Source organism: Mauremys mutica, chromosome 12 (genome assembly GCF_020497125.1).
Source record: "Mauremys mutica isolate MM-2020 ecotype Southern chromosome 12, ASM2049712v1, whole genome shotgun sequence".
Lineage (NCBI taxonomy): Eukaryota > Metazoa > Chordata > Testudines > Geoemydidae > Mauremys > Mauremys mutica.
In genome coordinates this window covers 11,087,755-11,104,551 of record NC_059083.1, presented here as the reverse complement: position 1 = coordinate 11,104,551, position 16,797 = coordinate 11,087,755, and the positions used below count along the sequence as shown (strand labels likewise).

General features: G+C 45.7%; 1 long non-coding RNA gene across 1 annotated transcript; it reads left to right on the top strand.

The window, feature by feature from the left end:
• Positions 1-3,408: 3,408 nt before the first annotated feature.
• LOC123345676 lies at positions 3,409-15,629 on the top strand. The gene is made up of 3 exons (XR_006572849.1): positions 3,409-3,522; positions 11,230-12,162; positions 15,451-15,629. It is a non-coding gene; the product is annotated as an uncharacterized LOC123345676 (long non-coding RNA).
• Positions 15,630-16,797: the final 1,168 nt, after the last annotated feature.

The following is a 16,797-nucleotide window of genomic DNA, read 5'->3' as shown; positions in this document are numbered from 1 at the left end:
GAAGTTGAACCTGACCCTGGGAATATTGGAGATGGTGTAAGTAAATGTGTTTGTGGTGGAGGGGCGCTTTATCTTTCAACTAAGCTGGGTGTTTTTCCTGCTGTAGACCCCCTATTTGAAAATTTTAGGGCATTTGGTTATATTTATAGTTAGATGTTTAATATTATTGGATGTGTGTGTTTGGTGGGGTGGTGCGTAGGGCATACAGTAGCCATGTGCCTCTTTTGGTTAACAGTGGTTGCAAATGTGGCTTCCCAGGTCACAGAGCTGTGAGTATCACTGAGGTTTGTATTATTGCAGGGCAGGTTTGTGTGTGATCTCTCTCTACGGGGAAGATGTGATGTGAACACTGGGAAGCTTTATGAACTATTGAACCATGTGCCAGACAAGAATTGAGTTTTGGGCCCAAACAGGTCAAGGGGTTTGCCTGTGGAATCTCTAGGGGGAGGAGAATGCAAATTTCCCACCTCCACGTGTGCAAGAGCCCAGCTTTTGGAAGCTACACCCCACGGAGAGGGGCGTTGTCTGCTGATCACCTGGACCGGGAAGCTGGACATCAGAGGCTAAAGCGGGATAAAGGACAGACTGATCTCCTCATGGGCTGCTTGGTCTGAGCCAAGGCTGTTACAAACTTGTAGCCACGAAAAACCCCGTGTGGGGTGTCAAGGACTGATTCCCAGCTGAGCCCTTGGTGGTTGTTGCAATGGGAGTGATCTCCGCTCAGCGTATTAGGATGTGTGTTGGTTCTTTTATTGTTTTTAATATCACAGGCGCCGACTTTCATTTTGCTGGGTGGGCTCTGCCCCAACCCTGCCCCTTTCCCCAAGGCCCCGCCCTCTCTCCACCTCTTCCCACCCCACCCCCCAGGCCCTGCCCTTGCTCTTCCTCTTCCCACCCCTGCTCTGCCTCCTCCCCAACATCACCCCCCTGCTGCCAAACAGCTGATCGGCAGGTGACTGGTGGGTGCTAAGCACCCACAATTTTTTCCCCACAGGTGCTCACAACTGGTGAATTCCCCATATCCCTATTAATCCCATTGGCATGTCAGCTCTAAAGCCGAATGTTGACATTGAAGTGTCAACATTAACTATGTAATCGCTGATTGCTTTAGGAGCAGATGGCAAGGGAGGAAAGAGAGTGGGAGTAATGCCCCAAGGTGTGGGAATTGTTGCAGAGAAGGAAATGCAGAAGGGAGGAGAGACAGAGGAACAAGAGAGAAAGGGCTTGTCTATAGGCCCAGGTTGCATCAGTATAACCAGAGGGGCGGATTGAAACCAATGTAGTTAACCTGTGCAAACTCCTGAGTGCACGCTCTTAGGTTTAAACTTAAGTAAGGGCAGAAGTAGCAGTGGGCCTAAAGGTGAGGCTATTTTCTCATTGAAGGATACTGGATGAGGCAATAAGGCACTCAGTAAATACAAGTACGGTCATTATTATTTATCGTTTGTATTACAGTAGCACCTAGAGGCAAGGCCCCCCGTGCTAGGTACAGTACAGACGTATAACACAGAGACAGTCCCTGTCAGAAGGAGGGCACAATCTAAGGGTCTGCCCATGCTGCAATCAGGAGTTGCAGTATCTGAGTCATCTTTCGTCCAGCTAGATCAAAGCGAGCCAGGGTAACCACAGCCGCACGTAACCAAGGGAGCAAGGACAGAGGCATGAGCTAGCATGCACCTTGTGCAGCCCACGCTGAAGCCCACGCTGCCATGGCTACAGAGCTATTGTTACTGGAGCTAGCTCTGGTATTTTAGCTCCATATGTCTACACAAACTGCAGTCACACCTCCCAGCTGCAGTGTAGACATACCCTAGATCCAAGGCAAGAGGTGAAGCACAAGGTACCAATGAGATAGTTATGACCAGTGGGCTACACAGCGGTCACAGCATTCCTGCTGCCTGACCATGACCAAGTGTTTTGTAAGCAGCAGAGCAGGAATTTGGGTGGCTTTCTTCATGCCCCATCTACTGGCATCTGTGGTTATCTCAGCTTTCATTTAAAAAAAAAACAAACAAAAAACCCTCAAAGTTTCTAGCCCTCATATTTGGTAAGAAAAACTCGAGAATGTGAGGTGAGGGCAGCTAAAGGCTCAGAAGCCAGAAGGTAAAGAAAGAAGATCCAAATGGATTACTTAAAAAAAAAGAAAAGACTGCATGATTTTTATGCCAATCTCATGATGACGCATGATTTTTGGACACCTCTCTTCCCCATGCCACCCAGCTCAGTCCTACCCTTCCCCTTCTCCCTCTCCATACTACCCTGCCCTGCTCCCCTCTCCCTCCTCCATACAGCTCAACCCAGGGTAACCACCTTTGAAATGCAAAGAAACTGGCATCACCCTCACAAGGCAAGCGGGCTGCAATCCCAATCATAAGGCAACTCCACAACAGCCATTTAAGAGTATCTAAAGATAGAACTTCTACTGATAGCACCAAGCTGTTCCTCACTGTCCTCTCGCATGTGCCCACAGTGTTACTGCAGAAGGGGGCAGCATCTTTATCTGACCCCAGACACTTTTAATGTGAGAGATCCCCCTGTACTGTGATAAGGCAAATTTTTAGACACACAAAAAAACAAGAACGCAAATTAAATGATTGTTCTTTTACCTGGCAAATCCATTAAAAAACCCAGCCGTGTCCTCCCCCTCCCCTCCCCATGCCACCCAGCCCCATGTAGCCCAGACCAGCCCTCCCATCTGCCCCCATGCAGACCAGCTCTACCCCATCCCTCTCTCCCAGTCCAGCCGCCCAGCCTCTCCCCATGCAGACCCCTCTCTCCTCCTCCCCTCCCGCTCCACTCTCTCCCAGCCCGTCCCCACAACGCTACCAAGCCCTGCCCCTCCCCTCATACAACCCTGCGCCACCCCGCTCCACTCTGCCTTGCGCGCAGGCGCAGTTATGCCCGGAAGCACCAAGCGCTTTCTGCGTTCTCCTGTCCCCTTCGTCCCGCCGTAGGACGTCACGCTCGCTCTTCACTGCCGCCATTATGGGCCGGGTCTCCGATGACTCGCACGGAGCAAACCCCCCCCCCTTACCCCGAGGGCAGGAGCAGAGGGGAGGGGAGGACGGCGGCAGTGGGACCCAGGCGTCCTGCACGGAACCGCCCCCCTCCCCGTGTGGGGCGAGGAGGGGGAAATGGAGAGTTCCCCCCGCTTCACCCCCCCCAAAACAGAGGTGGCCCCCAGGGGGAGTGTAGGAAGAGGGGAGCCCCAGCATAGCTGCCCCCTATAAAAGGAGGGAGATGCCCCCCAGCCCCTCCGGAAGAGGGGAGGATGAGGGGTGCCCCCAGGAGAGCTGCCCCCAAAAGCCTGAGGTGTACCCCACTGCCCAGAGGTTTAGTGCAGGAAGAGGGGGGGTGTCTCAGATTTCCCCCGTGCCCCAGTTCCTCTTCTCCCACTGCAAGACCCAGGGGCAGCCCAGCTCCCAGACAGTGAGAAAATTACCAACTTTCCATGCGCTCCTGCTGCAGCGCTCACGGCCCAGCAAATCTCGTCCGGATGCTGCCTGCAACTCCTCTGGCTCGGTAATACCCTGTTGCCTAAACTTCGGTCCTTAGTTAAACTACTCCATCATTGGCTCAGCTCTTTGTAATACGCTGCTGGAAAGGGTTTAACCTTAAAAACTATCTGAGAAAAGATTAAGAGTCCTAAAGAGCTGTCATAATTCGCTTCACCAGCGAGAAGCCAGAATGAGGCAGTTCATTTCCTAACCAGCTAGGGGGATATATTCTTAGTTTGAGGGATCACTGGATGATTCCCTGTTCTGTTCATTCCCTCTGGGGCACCTGGCATTGGCCACTGTCGGAAAGACAGGATGCTGGGCTAGAGGGACCTTTGGTCCGATCCAGTTTGGCCGTTCTTATGTTCAGTTTGAAAAAGTGCAAAGCAATGTGTGACAGTGTGAAATATGGCCCGTGAAAGGGTCTCATCTGTGTTTGTGTGAAGTGCCCCTCAGGACACAGGTGTATAAGGGATTGGAGTGGATTTGCTATCCCCCACTAGTGTGAAATGGGGGCTCTGAATGGGTCCCACCTGGATTTGAATTTGAGGTGTTTTTTACTTTGAGGGCATTTGGGTGTGTAAGCAAGTGTAGGCAGAGAGTGAGGTCTTTAGTCCTTCTCTGTCAGAGGTAGAGTCATCAGGCATCTTCCCCAGATATTGTGTGTTTGGAGTTTGATTCCCCACTACATCAAGCATTAGCTTAACTAATGTTGGAAAATATGGAAATGCAAAATTAACTTTATCTAAATAACTCTAAATCTGGCCCCATCACCTTCTGTCCTACCCATGACAGAGGCCCTTTCCCTTGGAATATTCTGCCCTCCATGTCCATGGCCTGAATTTCTTGATTTTTGTGGCACACTGCCAAGCTCATATGCACTAAAGGTGAGGGCTTGGCTACACTTACAGTTTGCAGCGCTGGTAGTTTGCAGCGCTGGTCATCCAGCTGTGTAGGAGCAGCGCTGGTGTGTGGCCACACTCACAGCTACCAGCGCTGGTGTGTGGCCACATTTGCAGCATTTCCAGCGCTGTTGGGAGTGATGCATTATGGGCAGCTATCCCAGCATTCAAGTGGCCGCAACGTGCTTTTCAAAAGAGGGGGGTGGAGTGGGGTCTAGTGTGACAGGGAGCGGGGGAAAGAGAGAGTGGATTTTTGGAGCCAACACTGTGTGTTAGCTTCCTGACTTGAAAAATCAGAACATTTTTCCGACCCCTTAGTCTTAACTCTTAATTGCAAACAGCATGTAGGCAACACGACTCCCCGCTGTTTCCCTGCCTGCCTCTCATTTGATTGTTTACAGCCAAGTACAGATGATCACAGCAAACAGGAGCTGTGTTTGTTTTTTAGATAGCAGCAGCAACGGAGGAGCTCCACAGAGCTCGTTCACAACAGGGAGGAGGATCTCATTTGATTTCACAGCAAACAGGAGCTGATAAGCAGCTCCGGTAGAAACGGAGCTCCTCCGGAGGTTCACAACAAAACAAAGAGAGGCTGCATAACAAAACAAAGGGAGTAATTTAGTTTAAAGCATTCTGGGATATCTCCTTATTCCCTGGAGGCCAATAAAAGCGCTGGTGTGTGTCCACACTTGATGAGCAGCGCTGGATCACCAGCGCTGCAATCGCTACACCCCAACCTGGCCAGGTGTACAGCCAGCGCTGCAGCCAGGGAGTTGCAGCGCTGGATGTGCCTTGCAGGTGTGGACAGTTACTAATTGCAGCGCTGGAAAGCCTCTACCAGCGCTGCAACTTGCAAGTGTAGCCAAGCCCTGAGATTTGTGGCTAATGTGAAAGTGTATGGGGGGGGGGTTAAGGTGCTGTGATCACATCTGGTGATTCAGTGGTGTGTGGAGGAGGAAGTGATGCTGTTTTGGTCAAGTTTTACTTCATATCACCTATGGCCATGTGTTTTGTACATGTGTGTTCAGCACGGGTCCTCTTTGGTGTGAAACTTGTTTGTCTGAAATCTAAATAACTAAATAGATACATGCTGGTGATAACTGTCAGAACTAGTTGACATCTTAATCCTTGTCTGTCTTGGCAGTTTGACATGGTCCCTGGGAAACAAGCACTGTACACTTAAGTTTAGTAGTTGGCTGTGGATTCTTAAGTCTTTAGTTTTTGGGCATTGGGTCTCATTAGCAATATCCCCCATAGGTTATGGAGCAGGATACATGTAATTGAACCACAAGTGTATACAGGATTCAGGGCTTCCAGGTTAAAATAAAGTCTTGCTGCTTGTATGTAATAAAAAGGTTAAAATGGCTGTGAAACTCCCTGTGGCTGGTGTGAGGGAATATGCGGGGGAGATGGGGAAGAGAGAAGAGAAGAGGCTGGATAATTTTTGCTTTGTAGCTGAAGTGGAGAGACTGGCTTGGCAAATTGGGCCTTCTCTTCACTAGGAACAAAAAGTGTGTTTAACATGTATTAGCACCTTAATGCAGACAGAGCAAGTTGTATTTTAACATGTTAGCTAGTCAAGGTAAAACCTGTGCTACCTCCTGTGGTTGACTTCCCTGCTGCCCCTAGCTAACATGTTAAAATACAAATTGCCCTCTCTATATTAGGGTTTTAACATGTCTGCAACACCTGGCACACCAGGCTCTGTTAGATGGCTGGTTGCGTGCTCCTTTCACAGTAAACTGAGAGGCAGGTCCTGCTAGCACTGCAAACACTAGGCTCAGCCCTTGGTGGGTTCCCTTTAAATACATCCAGTAAGTGAGGGAGGAGTCTTTAGTAGGGCTGGCAGGAAAGAAAGGGTGAATATACCTTAAGTCATTGGGCCCCAGATCCTACAAACATTTAAACACCCACTTAACTTTATGCACGAGTAGTCCCAGTCAGTCAATGGGACTGTTGTCACACACATGCAATGCATAAATGTACTTATAGCTCCATCCAGTAGACTGTCTCAGTTAAGCTTTGGGTGTTAAGTTTATTAATCTCCTGCTCCTTGCTTTTCAGGAAATTCCCCAGGTGTATGTGGGCAGACTCACAGAGCAGTTTCTGATCAAGTGTCATTTCATAATTCTCCTCACTCAAACGGAAACCCCAATTCGAGCCCTTGTTCTCTATCCAACTGATTCTTTAGAAGATACTTCTCCACTTGTTGAGCTTTTGCAGGTTTCCCAAAGTGGAGAAGGCACAAATGAAAGTGTTGTTTAGTTCTAAATATTTGTTGTTGTTGATTTATATCCTGGCAGCACCAGTCAGAGCCCAGAACCTCATGGCGCTGTCTTTAACATTAATTAAAAAGGGAGTTGCTTAATAGGTGGAGAGAGCCTCTCAGTTTGAGGTGGTTTGCTATATCCTGTCTATAAGTAGGTAGAAACATAATGTGAAACTAGGGGCTTGTCTACAGTACTGTGCGGGGTTCATCTAAGATACGCAACTTCAGCGACGCGAATAACGTAGCTGAAGTCAACATACTTAGATCTCCTTACTGCAATGTCTTTACTGAGGTAAGTCAACAACTGATGCTCTCCCGTTGACTCCGCTTGTGCTCCTCATTCTGGTGGAGTACCAGAGTTGACAAGAGAACACTCAACGGTCGATTTATTGCGTCTCTATACTAGACGCGATAAATTGATCGCTGCCACTGATCTGGCGGGTAGTGTAGACAAGCCCGAGGACTGGTTGAAGCCGTGAATACCTTCCTCTAATGAGCAGAGATCAGAAATGAGTCTGTCTGTGGTTGGGTTTGATTTTCTGAAATCTTGTGTTAGTGTAAGATTGCTGGAAGGTTTATCCTATTTTAGGGTTTTCTAGAGCACCAATCACCATACTATCTAAGTTTGTGGTTACGGCTTTGAACGGTGTGTTTTTTCTTCTCAGTGAAAGCGAAGCATCCTCTGTCATACTGAGATTCTTATGTGTTTTGACTGTTGTTGCTTTGAAGGGCAAGTTTTCTTTTTCTTGGTGGAAACACTGTCATACTAAGATTTCTATTTGTACCAATAGATTTATATATTGGTATATTACAAATTGTTATTATTTGAGGTTGCCTGTTCATATTCCCACTGATGGGTAGAAAGTCATCGGGTAGCAGAACCCTTTCCGCATTATGCTCTTTAGGAACTTTACGACTTCACTCTTATGGCACCGTGGAATGAGATTATATCAGGGATGTGTCTCCTTATCACCACATTTCCTTTCTTTCTATGGGTGTCTCTTCATTCCTGTAGTCTAGTTTGACCAGACTTCAAACTCTTTGTACCTTTAATTTTATAATCGGGTATGTCTTCACTGAAGTTAACTCGGGTGACGGGCACTGGGGTCTGAGCACCTGGTTTAGCTTGGACTGGGTGAGATCAGCCACACTGGAAAGCTATACTCAAATCACTGTGTCCTGGTGAGGCACTCACTTGTGTGAGTCATTAAGACTTCTGGGGCCATATCCCATGGTTCTCTGTGCTGGAGGAAGCTGAGCTGCTCTATGACTCTATATTGTAAAGGCCAAAAGTATTCAACAAAGAATTAGATAAATTCATGGAGGATAGGTCCATCAGTGGCTATTAGCCAAGATGGTCAGGGATGCAACCCCAAGTTCTGGATGTCCCTGAACCTTTGACTGCAAGAAGCTGGGACTGCACTACAGGATGAATCACTTGATAAATTGTCCTGGTCACTCCCTCTCAAGCATCTGGCACCGGCCACTGTTGGAAGATAGGATGCTAGGCTAGATCACCATGGGTCTGACCCAGTGTGGCTATTCTTATGTCTTGCTATGGTGCCTAGGCAGCTGGTGTGCTGTGACTGCTACTTCTTATGCTGATAATTGTCTCATTATTTCCTTTTGCTCCCCTGTCCATTACATTTACCTGTTGTCTCACCTTATACTTGCCTGTAAGCTCTTTTGGGAAGGGACTGTCTCTTTGTTATATTTGTACATTGTCTAGCCCTGTGGAGTCCTGGCCTCTGGGAAATGTCTCAGTACAAATAATGATAATTGGTTTTAATTCTTGCTGGAAGGTCAAGTATCCTGCACTCTACTGACATAGGCGAATGGGGTAGTCCTTCACCTGGCAGCTGGGGTAATGGGGCTTTAACCGTCGCTGGACTCTCTTTGTTGGGCTGCAGAACACCCTTTTGCATTCTAGAAAGCCCTCTGCCATGAAGTGTTATTCACAGAACTAGATGAGATTTTCTGCAGGGGCATCTTACAATACAAATCTGCACCAGTCCCTCTGTCCTGAACTATTTGCTGCATCTTAATGGACTGTCAACCTCTTTTATAAAGTTCTCTTTTCCTGCCATCTCAATTTATAATTCTGTGAATTGGGGTGCAGGTGTTTCATCATCTGACCATATCAAGGTTTATTAAAGGGCTGATTAATGCTTAACAACTGCTCGGAGACCCTATTCTGATGTTGAATTTGAATCTGGTACCAACAAGTCTGAGGGAGGCTCTTTTTGGGCAGCTGGGAGAATGCTCTTTATTCTACCTGTCCCTAAAGTCAGTTTTGTTGATGAACATAACATCTGCAGGACGAATGAGCATGTCCCAGTCTAACCTTCTCCCTAAAGGAGTCTCTGAAATCCACCTAAAATCAGCCTATTATATGGCAAGTATTTTGCCCTCAGGCCACACAACCAGAAGTGATTGAACTGCACACTTCAGATGCCAAGAGGGTCTTTAATTTCAGTTTAAGCAGGGCAAAGCCTTTCAGAAAGTCTCTGACTTCCTGTGGAATAAGAGAAATACCTTCTTCTTGCATACGTGCTAAACCGATACACACTGGTGAAGATGCTGCTACTTGTAGATCTTAGAGCTCATTCTGCCAGGGCCAAGGCTGCATCTGTGGATTACCTCCAGGAACCTTTAAGGTTTGCAAAGCAGCTGCAGGGAGTTCTGCACGTACATTCGCACAGCGCTACTTTAGATTTAGCAAACTACTGTGACACAAGGCTTGGGAGAGTAGGCTTACACAAAGCTTGTTTAGTTGTCTTTAGTCCACCTTCCACCTGAGGTATACGCTGCCCTAACTCTCATCTCAAAGAAAATAATTTATTTACTAGTTCTTCCAAAGTGTTGTCTTTACATAGTCATACCACCGATATCCTTTTTCCTCAGAGTTCTCTGTACATGTGAGTTTCAGGTGTAAGGAACTGAGGAGGTTACTTCTAGGAATGTTTATTGTGATGTTGAATTTGACCTTTTCTATAACCTCTGACCTCAAGTGGCCCTCATGGAACTAAAATGAACATGGCTATTAAAGAGCATAGAATGCTATGCAGAGCCAGACCTTCAGTCACTGTTACTGGTAACATCTTTTTATTAAAAATTATGAGACCAAATCTATAGAAGCTTGGATATGGAAAAAATTCTCAGGATGGAAACGGCTTGGGTCTAATAATTCGCCTTTACCAAAGTGTTTTCTCTTTGGCTTTTTCTCAGAAATGTTGTTATGATTTCTAATGACTTGTATAGTTGTATCACCCAGTGAAATGTGTTGGAATATATTGGAATTGGAAAAGGTTCAGAAAAGGGCAACAAAAATGATTAGGGGATGGAATGGCTTCTGTATAAGGAGAGATTAATAACAGTGGAGATTAACAGTGGAGATTAATTTTCAGCTTGGAAAAGACAACTAAGGGGGGGATATGACAGAGGCCTATAAAATCATGACTGATGTGGAGAAAGTAAATAAGGAAGTGTTATTTACTCCTTCCCATAACACAAGGACCAAATGAAATTAATAGGCAGCAGGTTTAAAAAAAAACCAACACAACAAAAAGTAGTATTTCTTCACACAACACCCAGTCAACCTGTAGAACTCCTTGCCAGAGGATGTTGTGAAGGCCAAGACAATAACAGGGTTAAAAAAACTAGATAAGTTCATGGAGGATACATCCATCAATGGCTATTAGCCAGGATGAGCAGAGATGGTGTCCCTACCTCTGTTTGCTAGAAGCTGGGAAATGAGCGACAGGGGATGGATCACTTGATGATCCCCTGTTCTGTTCATTCCCTCTGGGGCACCTGGCACTGGCCACTGTGGGGAGACAGGAGACTGGGCTAGATGGACCTTTGGTCTGACCCAGTATGGCCGTTCTTATGGTCTCAGCTGGTTGTCTCTGAAAATATTTTGTCTCTGTACTATTTCTTGTCAGACTTCACTGAGGAAACATGCTTTTAATTTTGGATAGTAGTATATAAAGGTTTTTGCCACTTTCTGGGCTGCACTTAAAACTTACCAACCTAGCTATATTGGTCAGGGGTCTGATTCTTCCCTCCTCCCCCCACCAAATGAGACAGAGAACACTTCTGTCAGCTTGGTTTATTTCATTTAGGGAGGTGGTGTTACTACACTGCTAGAAGTATCCGCTTCTGTTGGTGGACATGTGTCTACAGTAGAGGGCTCTGCCAACACTGCTGTGGTGACAGAGCTGTGCCAAGAAGCTCCCTAAGCATAGACAAGATCCCAATTTGTTATGTCCGTTTGTGGTTTGATGTTTAAATTGTTGATGTTTAAATTGTAAGATAATTTAAAAAAAAAAAAAAGATTCTCTTATGAGAGTCTGCCTGTGATGTTTAAATGGTTGGTGTGTGTTAATTGATTTTTGGATACGAGGACCAGAGGCATTTCAAGATAAGCTGATAAAGTAGCCAGTTGGGTTTAAAAAAAAACCACTCAGGAGGCATCACAAAAAATATCCTCCCCTTCTCCCAAAGGGCTCCCCAGTCCGGTGGGTTTGGTTAACTTGCCTGTTTGTTCTGTTTCTTCCAGAAACAAGCTGGAGTTGGAAAGATTATATTGTGCAACTACATCCAAGTCCCTGCAGTTTCTGTGTGCTGGGTGTGGTGTGGAGTTAAAACCTCAGCAAGAGGAGCTGCAGCTTGCTGCATCCAGTGGTCACCCCTGCTGGGAGGATGGGCTGGAGGGTAGCCCCCAGCCACACTCAGTCTGGCACCAGTCAGGGTGACCGGATAGAAAGTGTGAAAAATCAGGACCAGGGGGGAGGTAATAGGCGCCTATATAAGAAAAAGCCCCAAATATCAGGACTGTCCCTATAAAAATCAGGACATCTCCCTCCAGCCCTTCCCCAGCGGGGCAGGGGTGCAGCACCGAGATGCAACAGCCCTGGCCACTAGCGCCTAGCCACAGGCTCAGCTTTCCCGGGCGCAGCTGATTGAAAGGCTCTCCCAGCTCAGGGCCCCCGTACAGACCGCCCCCCCCGCCCCATCTGCTTGCTGCTGCAGCTGGGAGATCACCAGGCATAGCTCCACATGATTGCTGATCAAGGGAGAGAGACGGAAGGCCTGGAGTTTTCTTGTCCCCTCCTCAAAGGTTTCCACTTTCCTGATCTGAGAAGGGAACTTCATCAATCCTCCCTCCTCTCCCATGCCAATCCAGGGTGCATCCCCCTCTCCCCAGTGGGTTGTTATAGGGGGCAGCAGGGAGTTCCCAGCTCCTGCAGTAGAAAAGGAAGAACCCATATCACACCCAAGGGCTCCCCTCAACTCCTGCACATACTTAGGTGCATCACTGCACTCATGCATAGGACCAGGAAGTTCAAGGTAGCGTGACTGTAAAGGGAAAATGGGACACTGAACAGGATTGGCTAAAAGGCCTCCCCTCTCAGCTCTACAGTTTCTTTCTAAAGAAAATGGAAAACGTTTTCCACTGCATGCCAGATTGTGAAGACCCGACATGCAGAAGGTACTTAATTATAAGCACTAAATTTGGGAATAGAAAAATGTCAGGTTTTTTATATACCCTGAAGTTTTGCAAAGATTTATTTGCAAAAACTTTGTAGTAAGGGCAAGTCATCTCTTCTCTGTTTTACATTTTCTCAATCAGTATTTCTAAGATAAGATTACATTTAAAATATAAAATCAAGCCTTCATAAAGTAATAATTCCAGATTACTACATATTTAACTCACTGAAAGACATTTTAAATTAATCAGTCAGAGCAGTTTAGTGTGTTCATAACAATGTTCATTGCTTTTAGAAAAAGGGAACACTAATTTATTTTGTGTGAACTCGAACATTAGACATGTTTATGAAATTTCGCCAACTTTAAAAAATGTTTCCAAAGATTTTTAGGCATAAAAGGATTTTATATCTTAGTAAGGTATTGATTTTGCTGGAGGGTTCTCTTAAAACTAGTTATCAAATAGTCAGAAGTAAAGAAAGGGAAAGGAAGAAAAGGGTGTTGTCCGCTATGTCTGACAAGGGGGCCTTTTTGCCCACAAACTTATGCCCAAATAAATCTGTTAGTCTTTAAGGTGCCACCAGACTCCTCATTGTCCCTTTAAGGGCTCTCTTCAACAGTGGAGGGAGAAAGATTATAGGGAAGGACAGGAAGACTTTGGAAGCAAATTTTTTGTACTATAATAATTAAAATTAAAAATGTATATTTTAGATAAGGGTGATCTTTTGAAGAATTTATTTTAAAAACGCTATGTTTGAAGATCCAAGCATTTAAGGCTAAAAAAGAATACTCATTGTGCATCTAAAAAAAAAATCTGTGCAAGGATTTTTTTAGAGATGTAATTTTATAATCTTCAGCAACAAACTAATGAAATAGTTGAAGCAAATTTCAAACTAAGGTCCTGTAGACTAACAGGTTCTGAGTAAAAAAGAACCCACAACTGTTTTTTTTCCCCAGTAAATTCAGAAACTGAGTTGGCAAATGCTTGTCAAATGGCTTCATTATCACTTAGTGGCTCTTTTAACAATTCCAGTGTTATACTAATAATTAGGTCCAGCAAGCTAGAAGGCTTTTCACTTTTAAGTTACTAGACCCCCACTCCAAAGGAGACTCACCAGGCTGCAACAGCCTGCTCTGGGAGCCTGCAGGAAGAGTCAGAATAGGGATTTTTATTTCAGGCCCAATGGCAGGTGAGACAGCCATGGCATCAGGAGATGGATAACCTTCAGTGGGGCCCCCGCCCGGGAAGGAACTTGGTCGCCCTCCACCAACGAGGGATACCCCTGGTAGCTCGGGTCCCGGCCACGAGGCACCAGCCGTCGCCTCAACAGGCTCAGCGGCCGTCGGCGGGGTGCCACCCGCGGCCGGCAGGTCAAAGAGTCCAGGGGACCCTCGAAGGCGGGAGTGGAAGCAGCGGTCAGGGGGATGGAACATGGGGAAGAGGGAGCTGGGGTGAAGTTGGCCAGGTCGAGGCCTGCTGACAGAGGGTCGTCCTCCCCCTGGGTGACCGGGGTCAGACCCAGGGCCTCGATCTCCTCGTAGATAGATGGGAGCTCACCAGTTTGGGCACTAAGACCCAAGGGAGGCATTGCCTCCCCTTGCCTCTTATAGTCGCCGCCCATGGGCTAGAACAAATAGTTTTGCCAAAAAGAGTGAGGACAAGACTTAAAGGACTGTCCTGGCTAAAACAGGGAGGGAGGGGGTATGATCACCATAGTTCAAGGGGACCGCTCACTGGCATGACCTTACTTCCAGGGCGTGTGTTTGTACAAGATCTAGGGCCCACAACAAGGCATGTGTGATAAGTGCATTGTCATGGTTAAGGGAAAGTCCCCCACCTCACTGGGTGAGGAACAGAGGGAAAGTCTCTTCTCTGTCTCTATTGGTAGCTAAGAGAAAAATAAAAAACCTCCCCTTAACATCTATAAGAAGAGAATCTGGTTGTTGTTTGAAGATGCTGCTACAGTGGTTCCCAAAAACTTTAACAACCCACAAACCCCTTTCACTAAAATGTCAAATCTCATGAATCACATCCTAAAAATTAATATTTCCAGGGATTTTCTCCCTTACTGGAGCATAAGTTGTAAAAGCAGTGATCTTGGAAATAAAATTTGTTTGACACGCTTATTACACACTATTATTAATTATCATTAAAATTAAAACTGTATTACATTATGAAAAAAGCAACAGTCTCCCAAGATCTTGCTTTTGTAGCTTGTATCACTTTGATTAAGCCTGTTATAAGACAAGGCTCCTATGTTTCATCAAGGAGTATCAGATATGAAACAGTATGAAGGTATTTAAGAAGCCAACTCAAATAAAGAGTTCCTCCTACATAAGCATTTGGGTCTTGAGCAGTCCAGGCAAATAATACACATTACAAGAAAGCTTAAACTTGTTCTTAATAATTTTAAGAACAGGAAAAAATATCCACCTCCCTTTCCATTTCTTAAAAGGAGTCTTGAAGTTTAAATCTCCTCAGTGTGATGGATACACTTGCTTTGATCTGCATAGCTCTTGGAAGTCCCTGGGGCTTCAGGCTGCCATCCCCACGCTGTCCAGGTCCCTAGAGACGTCTTTGTCCACCATTAGGGATTTTTTTTTCCCTGAGAACCCCCTGTAACATTTCATGAACCCCAGTTTGGGAACCACTATGGTAGAAAGAAATGATCCTCCAATGCCTAGGAAAGGGGATATGTATTTTGCTACTCCCAACGCTGTAGGTACCTAAGACCATACAGGTGTTAAGTCCTTGTTGTAACTTCACTGGCGTTCACTGATATTTAAACAATAAATAAAGACAAAAAGACCCCAAACAAATTCATAACTCAAGCAGTCAACTGAATGGAAAAATAACCTTGCCCTAAGTAGAGTTTTTGTACTTCAAAAACCACAACCACAGGGAGCAAATAAAGAGGAAGTTTGGAAGGTTTTCAGAGTTGAGAGTCTGGGAACATGGATCTTTACTGGAGGAACTGGGCATGCTCACATTTTAATTGAGGTGCTTCCTCCTACTCCCATTGCGGCCTGACACAACGTAAACTTGCCGTTCCTTAGTTTTCCGATCTGCAAAATGGGGATGTTGGTAATGACCTAGCCCACTGCTATGTTGTGAGGACTTATTCATTAGTGGGCCAGATTAAATTTGAGAGAGGTATGTGCTAAGTCTGATCATTGCTGAGTTTGTTTAACCCATCACCACCACATAAAGTAGCTCTGTCTGGGCCTGTCAGTATTGCTAGTTTTCATGATGTCATCATAAGTCTTTTGATATTTAGAGTTCTTCTTACAGCTACAGCTCCTGGTATCAAGTGATGGCAGAATATCAGCTTTCATTTAAAAAGAGGAAGTACATTTCCAGCTCTCCAGGACTGCATGTGACTGCTAAAGGCTCAAAAACCAGCAGGCAAAGAAAGAACCCACCATGTATTATTAGTCTCATGATTTTTGGAGACTTCCTCAGCATTTTTGAATCCTTGGGGCTGGCAATGCTGAATAAAAGTGATGTTAAAAACTTGACAACTAACATGTCTTAACATGCCAATGCAGACTGGGCAAGTTGCATTTTAACATGTGCTAGCTGGGGGTAGCTTATGGGTCACTTTGACCAGCTAACACAGGGGTTGGCAACCTTTCAGAAGTGGTGTGCCAAGTCTTCATTTATTCACTCTAATTTAAGGTTTCGCGTGCCAGTGATACATTTTAACGTTTTTAGAAGGTCTCTTTCTATAAGTCTGTAATATAGAACTAAACTATTGTTGTATGTAAAGCAAATAAGGTTTTTAAAATGGTTAAGAAGTTTCATTTAAAATTAAATTAAAATGCAGAGCCCCCCGGACTGTTGGCCAGGACCCGGGCAGTGTGAGTGCCACTGAAAATCAGCTTGTGTGCCGCCTTCGGCACCCGTGCCATAGGTTGCCTACCCCTGAGTTAACATGTTGAAATGCAGTGCAGCCTAGCTACACTAGAGTTTTAAACGTGTTAGGTTCTACTCCCCACATGGACTTCCTGTCTGACCTCAGGCCAGTGCCTTAGGAACAGAGTTTCAAAGGTTTTTAGCCACCCAAAGATGCAGTTAGGCATCCAGTTAACACAAGACCTTCATACCAGCGAAGCAAATGCTTAGGAGGACATATGGGGTAGGTTTCCACTTCAATTAAAAACTCATGGGGCTCAGGCTAAGGGGCTGTTTAAGTGCAGTGTGAACACTGGGCTGCAGCCCAGGCTCTGGAACTCTCCCACCTCGCAAGGTCCTAGAGCTCAGGTTTTTAATTGCAGCGTGGACATAGCTATAGATGACTGAAGTCTCTAAAGTGAAGGTATATGTACAGTGCCTTCCCTAGTGCTACATAGTGGATAAACCATTTCCTGGCCTTCTCATTATTTACGAGCTACTTTACAAGGTAGGTTTAGTTGTGACAATACATCGACTTGTTTTCTTTAGCACATCTTAAGACAGACAATCAGAATACATCTAGAAAGAATGAGAAAAATTGTATATTCCCAACAGCCACAACCACCTCTCCTAGAATAAAGAGGTCAAGCTGACAAGGGTCTAGCTACTTTACTGAAAGTTTAACTTGAACCAGACATGAAGTAAGTAGAACCATACTCCTAGTATCATTAACCTGGAAAGTGA